This window comes from Choloepus didactylus, chromosome 2 (assembly GCF_015220235.1).
Source record: "Choloepus didactylus isolate mChoDid1 chromosome 2, mChoDid1.pri, whole genome shotgun sequence".
In the NCBI taxonomy this organism is placed as follows: domain Eukaryota; kingdom Metazoa; phylum Chordata; class Mammalia; order Pilosa; family Megalonychidae; genus Choloepus; species Choloepus didactylus.
This window is the reverse complement of record NC_051308.1, coordinates 21,006,375-21,024,377: the sequence shown is the minus strand read 5'-3', so window position 1 is coordinate 21,024,377 and position 18,003 is coordinate 21,006,375. Positions and strand designations below refer to the sequence as shown.

Genomic DNA, 18,003 nt, shown 5'->3' with positions numbered 1-18,003 from the left:
GAAAAGTATTATGTGAAAATGGTGTATAAAGGCTTGGACTGACAGGGTTGTCATATTATAGTTCTATCTTACATTACTGCAAATTCAGATGAATTAATGTTTTCTTTTTTATAATATCCCCAAGATCGTAGTGGACTTATTTCAAGAACAGCATGTGACAGGATAATTCCTCATCAAGATTGTAAAACATGATATTTCCTTTTAAAAAATTTTCACTTTCCTCTTCTTTTCCATATAGGAGGGAATTCTTTAAAATTAAGCAACATATATAAGGTGGTGGTTTCCAGGCCCACTGCAATCTCTGATAAAAGAGAAACTCACAAGATGAGCCCTACAATTTCCCCAACATTTTGATTGCAGTTTAGAGACCTGGAACCCAAGCATAACATGGTGTTCGCATTGAGCTGATGAGGAAGAGATTTGAGTTTGGGGCTGCTCAAATAGTTGAATTCTGCAGGGGTAGGACACCAGAAACTGCACAGAGAACAAAGGTAGAAGTTTCCTGAAAATCCTACGCAGGCAGAAATCTAGGTGGGGGATCTGGCAAATCCTTGGCACAGGGACAGGTTGTGTATGCACAGGGAAAGACTAATCAAAGATTACCAGAAAGTGGCGGCTATGGGGTTGAGAATGAAACAGAGCTATTAGAGGTCAAGCACTGGGAGGAGATGGAGTTATGATCCAGGTAGTTAATGACCTTTACAAGCATATTCTTATTTCCCCTTTATTTTATAGAAAAAGATAATGTACTATATACGCTGTTTTGTACATTTTTTTTTTTTTTTTTACCTTCCATATCCCCCAGGCCCTACCATTTCTCTATGCTCAGATGACTTCCAACTGCCAGTATGTAGAGCTGTGCATCTGAGGACTTTTTCCAGAACCATGGAAAGCTGCTTTGTCTGCATGCACTGTAGGTCCTGAAGTGCCTGAGAACTAATATTTCTTGGGGGAGCCTTCATTCAATAAATACCCCAGCACCCTCAGTGCTCGGTGCACGGTTTTGCCCTGATTCCCCACAGGACTAAGCTTAAGTCGCTCTTTACTACCTACCTTGTCTTCTCTGTAACACTTTTTCATTCCTCTGTCAGTGTTCTAGCACCTATCAAATAAACTCCTTGCTCTTGGATCCTAAGCACAGACAGCTTTTGTAATGTCATTTTCCCTCCTGTTGAATGATCATTCGACCCAGATCTGTGTTTATACATTTATTAGCACAACAAATATATTTTGAACCTTAGTTATGTGCTAGACTCTGTGTTAAATGCTGAGGATAAAGCTATGATCAAGACAGACTCACTCCTTTTCCAGTGATACTAACCTATGCCCATTTTGAACAATTTTCCCGTCTAGCCTACTTTTGCAATTCTGAGAACTCCGAATATGATTCTCTTTTCAGGAAGTGCTATATTCTGCACAGTTGAAAAATGTGAAATCTGGACTATTTTCATGAAAGGGTTTGTGCTAAAAATGCCAAGATGTCACTACCAGTAATAATCAGGAACAGTAACAATACTTTTCTTGTTTGTCTGTTACCTCTATACCGTTGTACTCATTATGTGCCTTGTACTTCCAATGTACAAGAAGGACAAGAATGAATTTCCCTATTTTTCAGATGAGGCTACTGAGGCAAAGAGAGAGGAGCCAAGTTGTCAAAAGTGGTTCTGCAGGTGGCAGAGGTGGGGCACAGGCCCTTTCCTGTCTGCCTGGTCCACAGTGAGTCACACCACTATCCACTGCCCTTGCTGATCCTCCGTCACACTCTCCTCTGGAGAACCCTTGCAGGAGTCAAAGAACCTTAAGGTCTCCTGATGGAATTCAAGCCTTTTGAGACCAGTGTTCCTTATGACCCCGGTTGTCATGACTCGTGAGTGGCTGCTTCAAGAACCTTTTCTGTGCTTCCCTTTCTTCATCACTCATGTGCCCTTAGCATCAACATGGACTTTAAATTTTATATATTTTTATTTCCTAGATAACAGTGTAATTATATTAACTGAACCCAAAACAAAAGTTTAAAATTTATTGCATTCTTTAAAGAGAATCAGACTTTTTATTTGCTTGTAGTCCCTTCCTAGACCTTGTCAAATGCCTACATAATCTTTGTGTTGTTTGAATCAGGGTTCAATTTTGATTTGAGAAAAATTTAAAGTAAAACCATTACTGAACTATGTGTTGATGTAAGCACACCTCCTTTTATTCTTTCAAAAGATTTTCAATTTATCCAATAATAGAAGGAATAAACGGGCTGCCCTGCAATTGATTCAATGATTGAATGAAAATGTCTTTGTCAGAAATTCTTATTTTGGAGGGAAATGAGTGGTGAAGAGAGAGCTGTGGACACTTAACCACTGAGTCTTGGGATATACTTTGAGGTTATATCTTGGGAAAATGGGAAAAATTTCCCCTAGGAAAGAGGTGATACTAAGTGAGCCATTTAAAGCAAGTCTCAATTTAAATTGAGAACTGGGAAGTTGGATTTAAAAGTCCTCTCATATAATAATAATAATAAAACCTCTTGTCAAAATGATAAACTTAGTAGAGCACAGAATTATTTATCTCAAAATGCATACTCTTGAATACTTATTTTTGTATAAAAATTGCCCATAAATCACCATATTGGTTAACAGGAATTTTAACAGGAAACTGGTCTCTAGGATTGGAAGAATATCTTTCACACTAAGTGAGTATAAGACCATGTCAGCTGTAAAGCTGTCTGCATTATATAGTGTCACTCATCTTAGGTTATATTCCGGTTTAGTAAACTTACCCTTTTCCTCAAGAAGTTGAGTCCTATTCAGAGAAAGTATGTTAATTCTAGTTAGAGCTGTATTCTCAAAAGGAATATATCCTGAGCCTCTAAAAGTGTTAATATTATGATAATACCTACCTTTCCCCATAAAACTTATCTGAAATGAAAAAGAGAGAATAAAGTCTACTCAAGATGAATACGCTGGGCGGTGGGCTAGGATAACTTACTAGAAGAGACCAAGGACTTTACATTATAATTATGCTATGTTTTGAATAAATATAAGCCCAGGAGTCTCATGAATAATTAAATGCATAGATGATAACACCTGGAATTCCGAAGTTGAATAATAGAATACATTTAAATGAAATGCATAATCTAAGAAATTTGGCATTCATATTCTCCCAGAAGTTCCAGTGGATCTCCATGCATTGTATTATGGGAAGAGGGACAGATGTGGGATACTCAGGGAAAGTTCTCTGGTTGAAGAGGATTTTGCCTTGGAATTTATAAGTACTGGGAAGATGTGGAAGGGTAGAGGAGATTAGGTATTGCAGGTGTGGGGGATGATTTCAGCAAGGCCTAAGATGTGGGAAGGGACTCATAAATAAAGATCGAGTTGGTAGGGATGAAATTTAAGGGTTTCTCAAAGGTCTGTGGAAGAGGGTAGGCCAGAGGAAGGCAATAGAATGTTTCAGAAGGGAGGCTGGATATCAAGAAACCACATATGTGACTTAGCTAAACTGACCTGCTGGCACCTTTTGGCTTCCCTGATCCCTATGTTTGTGTTTTATCTGTTTTGCATGAAGCTGCGGAACTCATTGATCCCTTTTACCCTATCTAGACATTTCACAAGGGCAAGACTCCTCTGGGTAAAGCCTAAGAGGGAGTTTATTGAGGGGAAAGACCAGATAGAAGCCAATAATTGCTGTCGATGTTGTGACTAAAATGCAAAATCATTTGCTATTTTTGTAAGCAGCTTATTGAAATATAAATGACATACATGGAAAGAAGTCTATGTATTTGAAGTGTACAATTTGATAAGTTTTGACAAAAATATGCACTGCTGGAATCATCGTCACAGTTAAGAACAGGCACTATCCCCAGTCCCTGTGTGAATGCCAGGTGTTTTTCCCCTGGCCTTGGGTAGTTTCCTCTTGCATATGTAATGAATATTTGAGGAGGACCCTGTGCAGATCTCCTGAGTTCTCTCTGTGCAAACAGACTCTTCTCCCTGGTACCCTGACCTGCAAATTCTAGATGACTTTGTTTCCTGAACTCTGGGCTCCATCTTCTCAACACAGGGAGTCTGCTGTCTCTTCCTGGGTTCCTCATCCCTGCACCATGGACTGGTGCTTCTCTCAAGAAAGTAAGCCTGCTGTGGGTCGGCTGAATAATGCCCACTCCCAACAATGTCCACATTCTGATCTCTGTATTCTGGAATATGTTACCTTCCATGGCAAAAGTAACTGCAGATATGGTTAAGATAATGATCTTGAGATGAGGAGATTTTCCTGGATTATCTGGGTGGATTAGAAGCTAAGTAACAACAGAAGCAGAGGGAGAAAAGACGATCTGATGACGAAAACAAAGGTCAGAGTGGTGGGGGGCTATGAGCCAAGGAATGTGGGCAGCCTGAAAAAAAAGCTGGAAAAGGCAAAAAAATGGGTTCTCCCCTAGAAACTCCAGAGGGATCGCAGCCCTGCTGGACCCATTTTGGACTTCTGGCCCCCAGAACCAAGAGCTAATACATTCGTGTTTTGTTAAGCCACTGAGTTTGCAATAATTTGTTACAGCAACAATAGGAAACTGATACACCTATTTTGCTGTCATTTGGTTTTGAATTTTAAAAAACTTTAGACAAGGTTAACTGGGAAGGCTGTGAACAAGGAGAGAGAAGATGCTTGGAAGTCCCTTGCTATGGGAAGCCAGAACCATTGTGGCAGCCTGTGGTGATTCTTAAGTGAATGGTTGTCAGAATGCCAGCTGTCAGAGAGGCATTTCAGAATGTTGGGCTTACAAAGCCATTTGGAGCCATCTGCACCCTGAGAAGTTCTGTGCTGTGAAGTATATTAAAGTACAGTCTTATCCTCTAACTAGTTATGAGATCTTGGTCTGTCCATTATACTTGAACTCAGTAATCATATGATCTGAAGGTATATAATTTATGACCGCCATATCCAGGTCCCATGTTCCTTGATTCCTTGTTTATTAGTTGGTGTGGCTTTCTCAGCTTCCTTCCTTTTGCTCTCAGCAGAGTTCACTGATTTGGAAGGGCTGTTCTCTCTCACTTGGAGTGGAGGGTGGTAGAATCTTGGTTCCATGGATGATGAGAGCATCATCCCTGAGTGGCTTGGAACAGAAGGTGCCACCACCAATCACATCACATTCTCTGAAGACAATCAGTGCTAACCATGGAATGGAGATGATACAGGCAAGGATTAACAGCATTAGGCTCCAAGAATTAACTTCCAAGGAGGCCCTTGTTCAGCTCTACATAATGGATCATCACTGGGACAATATCTGCAATTTGTTTGAGTTAATGTGCAAAAAGACACAAAGTATTTTAAACTAACACTTATTTTTAAATTTTAGATAGTAATTGTAACACTAATACTTCAGGATCACAATATAGGATTAGCGTTTTCTGGATTTCATATATACAGATTGCAAGATATTAAAGATTAACATGCTGGATATCGAAGGAAATGTCAGATTATTTGAAACAAACACCCAGAGGTTAAAGAGGCTACTACAAGTTTTAATGTTAACATACAACATGTTTATCTAATCTTGACCTTTAAAAATTTCTTGTCCTTGCCTTTATTTTTCCTTATCTTGACAAAAAGGCCCTTGAGAAAATATTGTTTTACTGAGTATTGTAAGCAGCTAGCTCTGTGATGTGCTTTGTTTTAGATAAGTGTTAAGAAGATTGAGGCACCAGCACCTGATAAGACTGATGTCTGTACTGTGCTGTCTTTCACCTCGTGTCACTAACTCCCACTTCAGCAACATTTAATACTCTTCATTTTGTGCTCTCTACAAAAATTAAAATAACAGTTAATATTTACTGAATCTTTACTGTGGCTCAGACAAGGTTCTAGAAGCTGAGGATCTAATGGAACAAGACCAATATCTTCCATTTAAAGAAACCTAATAAAGCTTGCTCTTCTCTCTGATTGTCCTCTGCTTTTCTAGGTATTGCTGAATGCCACTGGGGGCCCTCAGGGTTAAAAATGGCTGCTGATCCTGCTGTCAAATAACTCTTGCTTATTCCATGAACTTGTAAAGCCTAGTCTAAATTGATGGGTACAAGAAGAGATGGGGTCCTAAAATTCAGTCCCACTTTGAAGTTCAGTAAAATCTAAGTATAGTTAATACCTCCTGGGTTGTCCATTCATCCTCCTCTACTGATACCCCCCACCTTCTGAAAATACTTCATAAGGCTGCCCTTTCATAACTGCTAAGTTTTGTGGAGGAAACAGCCACATTTGTACAAGATAGTTTGCCCCATCTCCAGATGCCGGTTCAAGAGGTAATACTTGGCCCATGCTGAGCCAATCAAAGTCTCTCTACTGAGAATTTGAAATGATTACCAAGATACTCTCAGAGACTAGGTGGTTTTTGGAAGGGAGGCAATAGAAACCTGGGAGCTGGGGATGCCCATGTCCTGCCAGATATACTAGAAATAGAAAAGGCTGGTCTGCAATGAAAGATATGAGAAAAACAGATGTTCAGAGAGGAGTGTATATATATGCAGAGAGAGAGAGCATTGAAAGTGTGAGATTGCCTACTTCAAGATTATTTCTGGGATTAGACATCATTGTAGCCTGTTTGCTTAAGCCAACCTAAGCAACCAGAACACGAAATACATAAGACAAGATCTATTACTCTAGTTTGTTAATGCTGCCATTACGCAAAACACCAGAAATGGATTGACTTTTATAAAGGGGGTTTATTTGGTTACAAAGTTACAGTCTTAAGGCTATTAGGTATCCAAGATAAGGCATCAACAATCGGGTACCTTCACTGGAGGATGGCCAATGGCATCTGAAAAACCTCTATTAACTAGGAAGGCACATGGCTGGCGTCTGCTTGCTCCCAGGTTGCATTTTAAAATGGCATTCTCCAAAATGTTGCTCTTGGGGTATTTTGTCCTTTCTTAGTTGCAAGCTGCTCTGAAGTCCTTCTGTTTGTGAGCCCCTTTATAAGACTCCAGTGAACTAATCAAGGCTCACACTGAATGGGTGGGGCCACGCCTCCATGGAAACATTCAATCAGAAGTCACACTCTAACCAAAAGTGTTGCTCACAGTTGGCTAGTCACATCTCCATGGAAACAACCTAATCCCAATATCCCACGAGACTGGATTAAAAGATCATGGCCTTTTCTTGGGGGACGTAATTTATCCAAACTGGCACATCTATGTATTTCAAAGGAAAAGTTATGCTGTTTGCTAAAAGCTGAAGAGAAAACAAACATTAGAAGCATTTGTTTCTAAATCAGTGCTAATATATTCTACAAGTAATTAATTTTGGAATCAAGTGCCTTCTCCTCCTTTCACACTACCCCTTTAGTATAAAGACAATATATAGTATAAGATATACTGATTGAGGTAGCATTGCATAAAAGTAAAAGCATAGATTCTGGATCCAGACTTGCTGAGTATAAATCCCAGGTTGCATATTTACTAGGTATGTGACCTTGGGCAAATTGCTTAACTTTTCCAAGGAATGAGAACTCATAGAGTTACTAGGAGGATTAAAAATTTCAGTGCCTGTAACTCACTAAGAACAGTGCCTAGCACACAGAAAATATTATATAAATGATAGCTACCATTAACCAAGTGATTCCCTGTTCTCACATTGCCTAGGGTAGAGTATGAGGGGCCATTTATACCATTTCCTCTCCCTATGATAAATGCACCACACACAAGAAATATTCAGTGATTGGTCAGAACTCCAGGGAGCTCTACTTGAATCAGGAGCAGCAATGGTGAAAATACCTTAAAGATGACTTCTCACTGCTCCCTCATCCTTCACTCACTTTCTAGTAGGCTATCTTTGTCACTGAGCATTACATATATATATAATATATATGGCACAAATTTTTAAAATGAACTAAAATTGTTTTAAAATTCCTTAATTTAAATATGTTAACAAAACTGGGTAATAAAATTAGAAATCATCCCTTGATTATGCTGGATAGTTGGTCTTTGATGAGAGCCTGGAAGGAAGGGGGCAGCATAATTGGCTCCTCTCACACTGAGAGGCATGCACATCCCTGGAATCTGGTTTGCCCTGGTAGTCACATTAGTGATGACAAGGAATAAGGAATCCCATTAAGTACCCTATTAGGTACCAAGTTAGAAGGACTTTTTTTTTTTTAACAACTTGCAAAACATATACTTGCTCGTCTTTCTTCCAGACAAGAGCACATGATTTATGTGTATCATTCCAAATACAAGCTGCCATCTTCTTAAGGAGAAGGTGAAAGTGGTTGCAGGGAATTGTAGGGAATGGAAACCAACCATAAAGGATTCTGCAAAGCCAGAAGAGACTCTAAACCTGCACGAAGGTATGGCGCAGAGATGGTCAGGAACAGAAACCCACCCTACTGAGCCTGCACAGGAAGTACTGGGCTCTTCAGGGGGTTGATGGATCTCACCCTTGGAGAAGAAGTAACACAAAGTGAAAATGCAGCAACCACATGGAATCGATAAATGTGTTTTTGAGTGAAACATGGGGAAAGGCACTGAACTTGAAGAGTTCCAGGCTATTGTATGAGGTTCCCAATGAGTTGGGGTAAGGATTGACCAGGAGGAAGAACCCTGTCAGTGCCAACAATGCTTGCTCAGACAGCTTTGTCTGCTCTCTGCGGTCACTACCTCTTCTGACCTCGTTACTCTTCTTGACGTTCATCTCACAGTATCAAAGCCTTACTGGTGGTGGTCCTCACTGATTTTCCGAGGACAGTAGATAGAGTGGACTGGACTAGGAAACCGGATAGGAGTTAAAAAATTGGTCCTAATATTCTGGCTTTGTTCTGTTCTGTGATCCCTTTTACTCTTAAGAATATTTGCATTAAGGAAGTTAATGTGTGAAGAAATGGGACAGAATTAAGTCATAGTTTTTCCCATTTTTTGAGTATTAGAGTCTTCTAAACATGCTTAGCACAGTAAACTGTAGCCTAGCATTATATGTTGATAATTTTAGAAAGGTCTAAATAATTCTTTATACATTTTTCATTGTGTAAACTCATTTAGAGTGGTTAATCATCCTAAATAATTTCATGTTTGTCTGTGTTGGATAGGAGAGGGAAGAAAGTTTTACACTCAAACATTTCAGGGGGAAATGTTTTCCTTGACTTTGGTTAATTTTTATCCCAAAACTTTTCAAAAGAAAGAGAAGTGTCCTAGAAAAGGTCAAGAAAGCTAACATCATACAAAAATTCCCTCATATAAGTCACAGGCATAAATCCAGGAAGCAAACCACCAATCTCCCCTTTTAATATAACATAGGATTTGTAAGCATCAATATCCAGATTCATTAATACAGATTCTTCTTGCTATTAAAAATTCAAAGTATGTTATTACATATCACCCTAATACCTTTGTATTATTAAAATAAAATTTAGGAGACCATTAGACCAGGGTGACTGGCCTTGACCAATCCCTGACTGAGAAACTCAAAAGGCAGGCTCAAAACTTGAGAGACTGCCTTTTCCATAAAGACCTGCTGTACTGAAAAAAAAAAAAAAAAAGAAAGAAACATAATGCCAGTCAAAAATAGACACCTTATAAAGGGGTTTCCACAGAAAACAGCCCAAATAAGACAATGCAGCTTCAACATCCAATCAGAAGATTCCTTTGCTTTCTTCTGTGTTTGTCCTATACAAACTTCCCCTTTCCACTCCCTCAGCAGCAGAGCTCCTTATCACTTTTGGTTTGGTGCTGCCCAGTTCACAAATTATTTGTTGCCAATATAAACTTTACTAAAATTTTAAATTGCCTCAATTTATCTTTTACAGCACTGAAATAGAGGTATTCATCAATTGTTTCCTCTTTCTTTAAATTGCAGGTCAACCAAAACACAGTCATGGTAGAATTGCAGTACATTCGCTGGTGTCATGGAAATACAAATACTCAGTGCCATTTAATTCGCACAATGTCTAACAGCTCAGAAATCTGTTACAAAATACATCATTAGCTATTAAAGTAATTTTTCAGAGAAAATCCTGAGCTGATAGGATTTCATTAATTTGTTCTGACAAGTATGATAACCATTTAGATCCTTTGACTCTCTGATGATCTTTTAGAAGAAGCTGTAATTTTCTTGGTGTTACTAAAAGACTGCTTTCTATCTTTACTGCCTTTTCATTGTTTTTTTTTAATTAAATTTTTTTTTAAATTAACTATATCAAAAACAATTTTTTTTAAAGATATACAATAAAAAAATTTTCAAACAAACCATGACAAGGGAGTAAGAAAAAGACAACTAACCTAAAATAACTGCTTTACTTCCAACATGTTCCTACTCTACCCCAAGAAAATAATCTAATATAGCAACATTTCTGTGAACTTGTTCCTACCATACCCATCAGAAACTAACAGACCATAGTCATTCCTGGGCATTCCCAGAACGTTCAATTTACCCATGACAGCTATCTGTTCTTACTGGGTTATCATTCCCCCTTCATTAATTGCTCTCTGTCGCTAGTTCCCCTACATTCTACATTATAAACCATTTATTTTAGGAATGTGTTGTTTAACCTCCAGGTGTTTGTGAATTTTCTAAGTCTCTATTGACTTCTAATTGTATTCCCTTGTGGTCAGAGAATGTGCTTTGAATAATTTCAATTATTTTTAAATTTACTGAGGCTTCTTTTATGTCCTAGCATATGGTCTGTTCTGGAGAAAGTTCCATAATCGCTAGAGAAGAATGTGTATCTTGGTGATTTGGGATATGATGTTCTATATATGTCTGTTAAATAAAATTCATTGATCAGATTGTTTAGGTTTTCAATTTCCTTATTGGTCTTCTGTCTGGTTGATCTCTCTATAGGAGAGAGTGATGTGTTGAAGTCTCCCACAATTATTGTGGAAACCATCAATTGCTTCCTTTAGTTTTGCCAGTGTTTCTCTCATGTATTTTGTGGCACCATGATTGGGTGCATAAACGTTTATGATTGTTATTTCTTCTTGTTGAATTGTGCCTTTTATTAGTATGTAGTGGCCTTCTTTGTCTCTCATAACAGCCTTGCATTTAAGTCTATTTTATCTGAGATTAATATTGCCACTCCTGCTTTCTTTTGGCCGTAGCTTGCATGGAATATTTTTTCCATCCTTTCACTTTCAATTTCTTTGTGTCCCTGTGCCTAAGATGAGTCTCTTGCGTGCAACATATTGATGGTTCATATTTTTTGATCCATTCTGCCAATCTATATCTTTTAATTGGGGAGTTTAATCCTTTTACATTCAAGGTTATTACTGTGAAGGCATTTCTTGAATCACCCATCCTATCCTTTGGTTTATGTTTGTCAGATATATTTTTTCCCTCTCTCTCTTATTGTCCTTTAATGAACCAATATTGAATCTCTTTAGTATTGAACCTTTCTCCATATCTCTCTGTCCTTTCTTTGTTTCTCTGTTGGTAGGGCTTCCTTTAGTATCTGAAGTAGGGCACATCTTTTATTAGCAAAATCAGCATTTGTTTGTGAAAAATTTAAGCTCTCCCTCAAATTTGAAGGAGAGCTTTGCTGAATAAAGTATTCTTGGTTGGAAATTTTTCTCTCTCAGAATTTCTCTCTCAGAATTTTAAATTCTACTGCCTTCTCGCCTCCATGGTGACTGCTGAGTAGTCACTAGTTAGTCTTATGTTGTTTCCTTTGTATGTGGTGAATTGCTTTTCTCTTGCTGCTTTCAGAGCTTGCTTCTTCTCTTCAGTATTTGACAGTCTGATCAGAATATGTCTTGGAGTGGTTTATTTGGATTTATTCTATTTGGAGTTCGCTGGGCATTTATGCTTTGTGTATTTATATTGTGTAGAAGGTTTGGGAAGCTTTCCCCAACAATTTCTTTGAATACTCTTTCTAGACCTTTACCTATCTCTTCCCCTTCTGGGGCACCAGTGATTCTTATATTTGGATGTTTTATTTTATCTATCATATTCCTGAGGTCCATTTCTATTTTTTTTATTTTTTCCCCCATTCTTTCTTTTGTTCTTTCATTTTCCATTCTGTGGCCCTCGAGGTCACTGATTCATTGTTCAGCTTCCTCTAGTCTTGTACTATGAGTATGTAGAATCTTTTAAATTTTGTCAACAGTTTCTTTTATTTCCATAAGATCATCTTTTTTTTTATTTACTCTTGCAATTTCTTCTTTATGCTCTTCTAGGTTCTTCTTCATGTCCTTTATATCCTGTACCATGCTCTTGTTGTTTTCCTTTAGTTCTTTGATTAATTGCTCCAAGTACTGTATCACCTCTGATCTTTTGATTTGGGTGTTTGGGGTTGGGTGATCCATATTGTCTGGTTTTTTCATATGCTTTAAAATTTTCTGTTGTTTTTGGGCTCTTGGCATTTGCTTTGCTTGAGAGGGTTCTTTTAGGATATGTAGGATTATTCAAAGACTAATGTCTAATTTGTCAGATCTACAGCTTGGTGGCATACACTTTGACTAACCAGCAGGTGGCATCCATGACTCACCTATTCCCCTCAAGTCAGTTCTCCCCAACTTTGTCTTTATGGTGTGTGATTTTTGTCTGATTCTTGTGTGGTCCAATTGGTGCACCAAATTTGGGTGTGTTTGTGCTGTCTGCCCTGAATGTGGAGCATGTGTCTGAATGGTTAGGGAGGGAAGGCAGCTTTAATAATCAAACCTCCCAGGTGTTCCTGAAGATTTAAGGCTGTTGCAAGAGTCTAAACCTTCATTTCAATCTTGCCACAGATAGTGTCTTCTGCTGATCCACAAGTCCTTGGTATTGGCTTATGCTCCCTGGGATTTCCAGTGGGTCCCTTTTCCAAGCCATGCCCTCCTAGGGCCTCTGCTGAGGGAAGATTGTGCTACATCACTAGTGCGTGCCGTACCTCAAGGGAAGTTCTGGGACGCCGGGCCTCGTAGGTGCATTCCCAGCCTGCTGTATGAATGGTTGTATGAAGCGTGTTAATTTCCCCCTTTCCGCACAGCTCTGCCTTCCCAGCTCTGGGACAATTAGCTGTGGGTGTGTGAAAAGCTATTGTCCACGCCCGATATTGTGGCATGGACACGTGTTGGTGGATACACTTCCCGTCGCACTGGGTTTTTTGGCGCAGCTCTGGGCTGTGGCTCCGGCACCGGGCAGGAGTGTTCCCAGCCCACCAGGAAGATGGCTACAAGGGGCGTGTTTTTTTCCCCCTTTTGGATCCCCTCTGCCTTCCTCGCTCCGGGACAATTAGCAGCAGGTGCGCGAAAGACTATCTTCCACGCCAGATATTGAGGTGTTCGCATACCTGTTCCTGCCGTACTTCCCTGTGCGGTTCTTGCTGCCATATCTGCAGTCGCTTTTGGGTTTTTTAAAAAAGAACTAGTCCGCCTCCAAACACCAACCCATGGTTTCCCCACACCACAGGGTGGTTGCCGGATATTCAGCAGGCTTACTCACTCATTTCAGAATACAGACTCCCAGTTTCACCAAGTGCACGGTCCCTGTGGATTTAGCAGACCCTGTCCAGCTGGTGCATCACTGGAACTGGTATTCTGAGTCACTTTCTGGCTTTTATCTAGTAGTTTTCACGGAGGTGTTTTTTTGCCCTGTCTCATCTAGCCACCATCTTAGGTTCCAATCTACTGCCTTTTCTAGGAATGCTATATTTAAGCCATTAAAAGAAATATTTGGATACTGGAACACAATTTATGTTTTACTTAGAAATAACTCTGGTAAAATCATAAAATATATTTTTCTCAAAAAGTCCCAAGAAAAAATTTCAGGACAAAGCATTTTACTGCTTTCCGCCTAGAAAGTGAATTTATGCTACATATATATGGGTGAAGTTATAGAACAAAGTTATAAGGTCACAGATGGCAAACTAATCATCCTAGTGATGGTGTATACATTAGAGGTTATGTAAGTTAAATTTCTACAACAAATGTATATTCAAAAATTGTATTTTTCTATAACAAACACAGAGTAAACATCGTATCTTATAACAAACATGTAAATCAAGCTAGGGTAAGTCAACCCTAAATCAAGGATTAGGATTAATTTCCATAAGAGACAGCAAAAAATTTTGCATTTAAAAAAGTAGATTAATACAGGAGGTTGTTTTGCCCTTCATAGAAAAAAGGTTAGCCAGAAACTCAACTTCATGATGCTAAGAATGAGAATATTTACAGACTTTTACCCCACTTAGCTAGTGCTCTTTTCTCTTTGCATTGTTATGGTGCCTGTAAGTAAATATTTTTCAGTCTTCTCCTTTTTCTCTGAGAGTTAATGACAAGCCCAGTGTTGCCTTTTCAAAGGTGCTTGCATCATTGATCTTCTTAGCCTTTCAAAGAAATACTATACTGACTTGTGGGTCTATGGTTTCTGCTTCAAATTTAATAAGCGCTAAGTCAAAGTATTGGGGGTTCATAATTTTCTCTTTCCACAAGAGGCACCAACTCTAGGATTGTCATCTAAAATAGCCCCTGAGATCAAATAGAAATTTAAGACAATTATCAATTATTCAATAAAAAATATGTATTGGCAATTGTGAATAGTTTCTGTGATAAACAGGGAGCCATTATATGTATAAGATGGGAATTCTGTCTTCAAGGATGTTATGGTCTGGATAGGCTATGATACAAATACACACACATGAAAGACAACTCATAATCCAGAGTGGCTAATGGTGAGTGCTAAATGAATGACATAGACTGTAAGTGCCATTGGACTCCAAAGGAAAGAGATTGCTGTGTCCTGTGGTAGTGAGGCTGGCCACATATCAGGCAGAAGGTGGCATATGAGGAAATGGAAGAGGTAAATGTCAGGGAAGAATGGAGAGAAGGGGACAGCAAATGTCAAAGTGGGACAGGGAAAAATACTTTCAGAGCAAAACTGAAAGGATCTGCAATGAATTGAAGCATGCTTTAGTAGGTTGGATTAGATATTAATCTATTTTAAATATATTGATCCATGCATATTTTCACAAATATCCCTTTGTAAAGGTAAAACATACAGGGTCAATTCTCTTGGCCCCATCCAGAGCCATAGCAATTGCCATGGCTGGCCTTAGTGATATCACCCTTTTCCAGGATTTCACCCCCACCTCCTTAATCTCTTTATCTCTTTCAAGTCATAGGCTTTCAAGCTGACCTCTCCCATACCCAGTATTTTGTTTCAGTGTGGATTAGGATTTATATTCATAATATCACCAAGTTTTCGTCTATTTAACACGCCTTTAAATTGCAGCACTGCTCAGAATTTTGTCTTCTAATAGTACTGGGGTCAATGATCATTTTTACTTCAAAAGTTTTCATTAACAACTGCTAATTAGAGATTTGCAGTCTCAGACTTCAGTCATGATTTTATTAGTCAGAATTGGAACAAACAGTATATAGGACTCCAGAAATAAAATAATGCAGTTAAAGAATTCAGGAAAGAATTATACACATTTCTGCCTGTATTATCCCAACCAAATGCATCTGAAATCCTCCTCACTGTTTCTCCTGCCTCATTTCAGGAGATATATAACACTTCTCACACCCCAGTTCTCGTTGTTAGCTGGAGTTAGCGGAATCTCTGCCTTTCTTACTAGGGAAAGCTAATGATCCCCCCACCTTCCCACTGTATTGCCACTAACTTGCTATGTGACTTCGGGAAATTGCTTAACTTCTTGGTATCTCAGTACTAACTCCATGGGGTTGTTAAGAAGAGAATTAAACATTAATATTTGCAAAGTTAAAAGAAAGTGCTTGGCATGTGGTAGAACTAGCGGCAACAGCAACAGCAGTTGTAGTAGTTGTTTACCAGTTTCAATCTCAACATGGCCTTGCAATGGCAAGGGTTTGTAGAACTGCAGAGTAGGAACAGGAAAAAAGAAACTGCAAGAATTTACTACTTTACATCTCAAAATTTGGGGACTATTTTGAAGATATTTAACTAAGAGGATCACAATTCTGAATCCAGCTAAATGGACTGCTGGATTGGCTTTTGCAAGTCAGGAATTAATGTTGCCCAAGTTAAAAAATATGAGAAGATAATAAATCCTTGGCATAATGCGGTATAGTGGTTTTCAGACAATTTGATGATGTCTGAGGACATTTTTGATTGTCACTGTGAGGGTGCTAGAAGCCTCTTGAAGGTTGAGACCAGAGGGGCTGCTAAACAACCTCCAATGAACAGGATAGTTCCCACAACCAAGAACTACCTGCCCTAAAAAACTATAGTGCCAAGGTTGAAACCCCAACATAGAGGAAATAATTCCGAGCTTGAAATGATGGAAATACTGTAATTGTGCCACGTGTATGCCACTCTGATGCACTCCCTCACTTTGTCCCTAACAGGGCAAACAAGATTATTTATACCCCGTTGCATTGCAAAGGAGGCTTTTAATCAAGTAGACAAGACAACCTGAGGTCGAGATGTTAGTCTCCTTTTTCCCTTGCCAACCCAGTGTGCTTATGAATAAATCATCCTTGGCGGCAGGGCTTCAAGCTGTGTGAAGGCTCAATGATGTGTACTTTCCATCACCAAAGCTGCCACTGCTGAGTGCCTAATTTGCTGGCTGCCAGGATTGATACTGAACTGCCAATCTGGCACCCTATCTTGAGGTGCCCATCCAGCCACCTGGTGGTTGTCAGTTACACTGGATTTTTCTCTTGGAAAGGGCAGTGATTTGACCTTCACCAGAATACACACATTCTGCATTAGGATTTGCTTTCTCTGTTTGTCCTGCCTCTGCCAGGATCATTATCTGTGGATTCTCTTTTGCAACAGGAAATAATCAAGAGTGAAACAATGGAACTACAAATCACTTTGGATCGTAAAACACAGTGAAACACACTAGAAAGAATGAGAAAAAGTTTTAAAGATTCTAAATCTGATAAAAAGTTTTCACCTGGTTTTTACCTGAAACTTGGTCACTTTCACTTGGAAACTTGGAGAGAGGAATATTATGAAATTGCAAGAAATCTGTTAAATTGCTTAAAAACTGTTTGATTGGGAACTGAAGCATTAAGTAATAAGTAAGAGATTTTTAAAGTTTCTTTTCAGTATTTTGGAAAATCAGAATTCCACTTTAAGCCATGTGCTTTTAAAATACATTAGATGTCATTGTTTGCAGATGATATGATCTTATATCTAGAAAACCCTGAGAAATCAACGATACACCTACTAGAGCTAATAAACAAATTTAGCAAAATAGCGGGATACAAGATTAATGCACATAAGTCAGTAATGTTTCTATATGCTAGAAATGAACAAACTGAAGAGACACTCAAGAAAAAGATACCATTTTCAATAGCAACTAAAAAAATCAAGTACCTAGGAATAAACTTAACCAAAGATGTAAAAGACCTATACAAAGAAAACTACATAACTCTACTAAAAGAAATAGAAGGGGACCTTAAAAGATGGAAAAATATTCCATGTTCATGGATAGGAAGGCTAAATGTCATTAAGATGTCAATTCTACCCAAACTCATCTACAGATTCAATGCAATCCCAATCAAAATTCCAACAACCTACTTTGCAGACTTGGAAAAGCTAGTTATCAAATTTATTTGGAAAGGGAAGATGCCTCGAATTGCTAAAGACACTCTAAAAAAGAAAAATGAAGTGGGAGGACTTACACTCCCTGACTTTGAAGCTTATTATAAAGCCACAGTTGCCAAAACAGCATGGTACTGGCACAAAGATAGACATATAGATCAATGGAATCGAATTGAGAATTCAGAGATAGACCCTCAGATCTATGGCCGACTGATCTTTGATAAGGCCCCCAAAGTCACCGAACTGAGCCATAATGGTCTTTTCAACAAATGGGGCTGGGAGAGTTGGATATCCATATCCAAAAGAATGAAAGAGGACCCCTACCTCACCCCCTACACAAAAATTAACTCAAAATGGACCAAAGATCTCAATATAAAAGAAAGTACCATTAAACTCCTAGAAGATAATGTAGGAAAACATCTTCAAGACCTTGTATTAGGAGGCCACTTCCTAGACTTTACATCCAAAGCACAAGCAACAAAAGAGAAAATAGATAAATGGGAACTCCTCAAGCTTAGAAGTTTCTGC

At 38.7% G+C, this 18,003-nt stretch overlaps 1 long non-coding RNA gene across 1 annotated transcript in view; it reads left to right on the top strand.

Annotated features, from left to right (window-relative positions):
* Nucleotides 1-824: 824 nt before the first annotated feature.
* LOC119522950 overlaps nucleotides 825-18,003 on the top strand; it is a 52,079-nt gene continuing 34,900 nt past the window's right edge. Inside the window, exon 1 of the long non-coding RNA XR_005214570.1 lies at nucleotides 825-913. This is a non-coding gene — a long non-coding RNA (uncharacterized LOC119522950). The remainder of the gene's footprint in view (nucleotides 914-18,003) is intronic.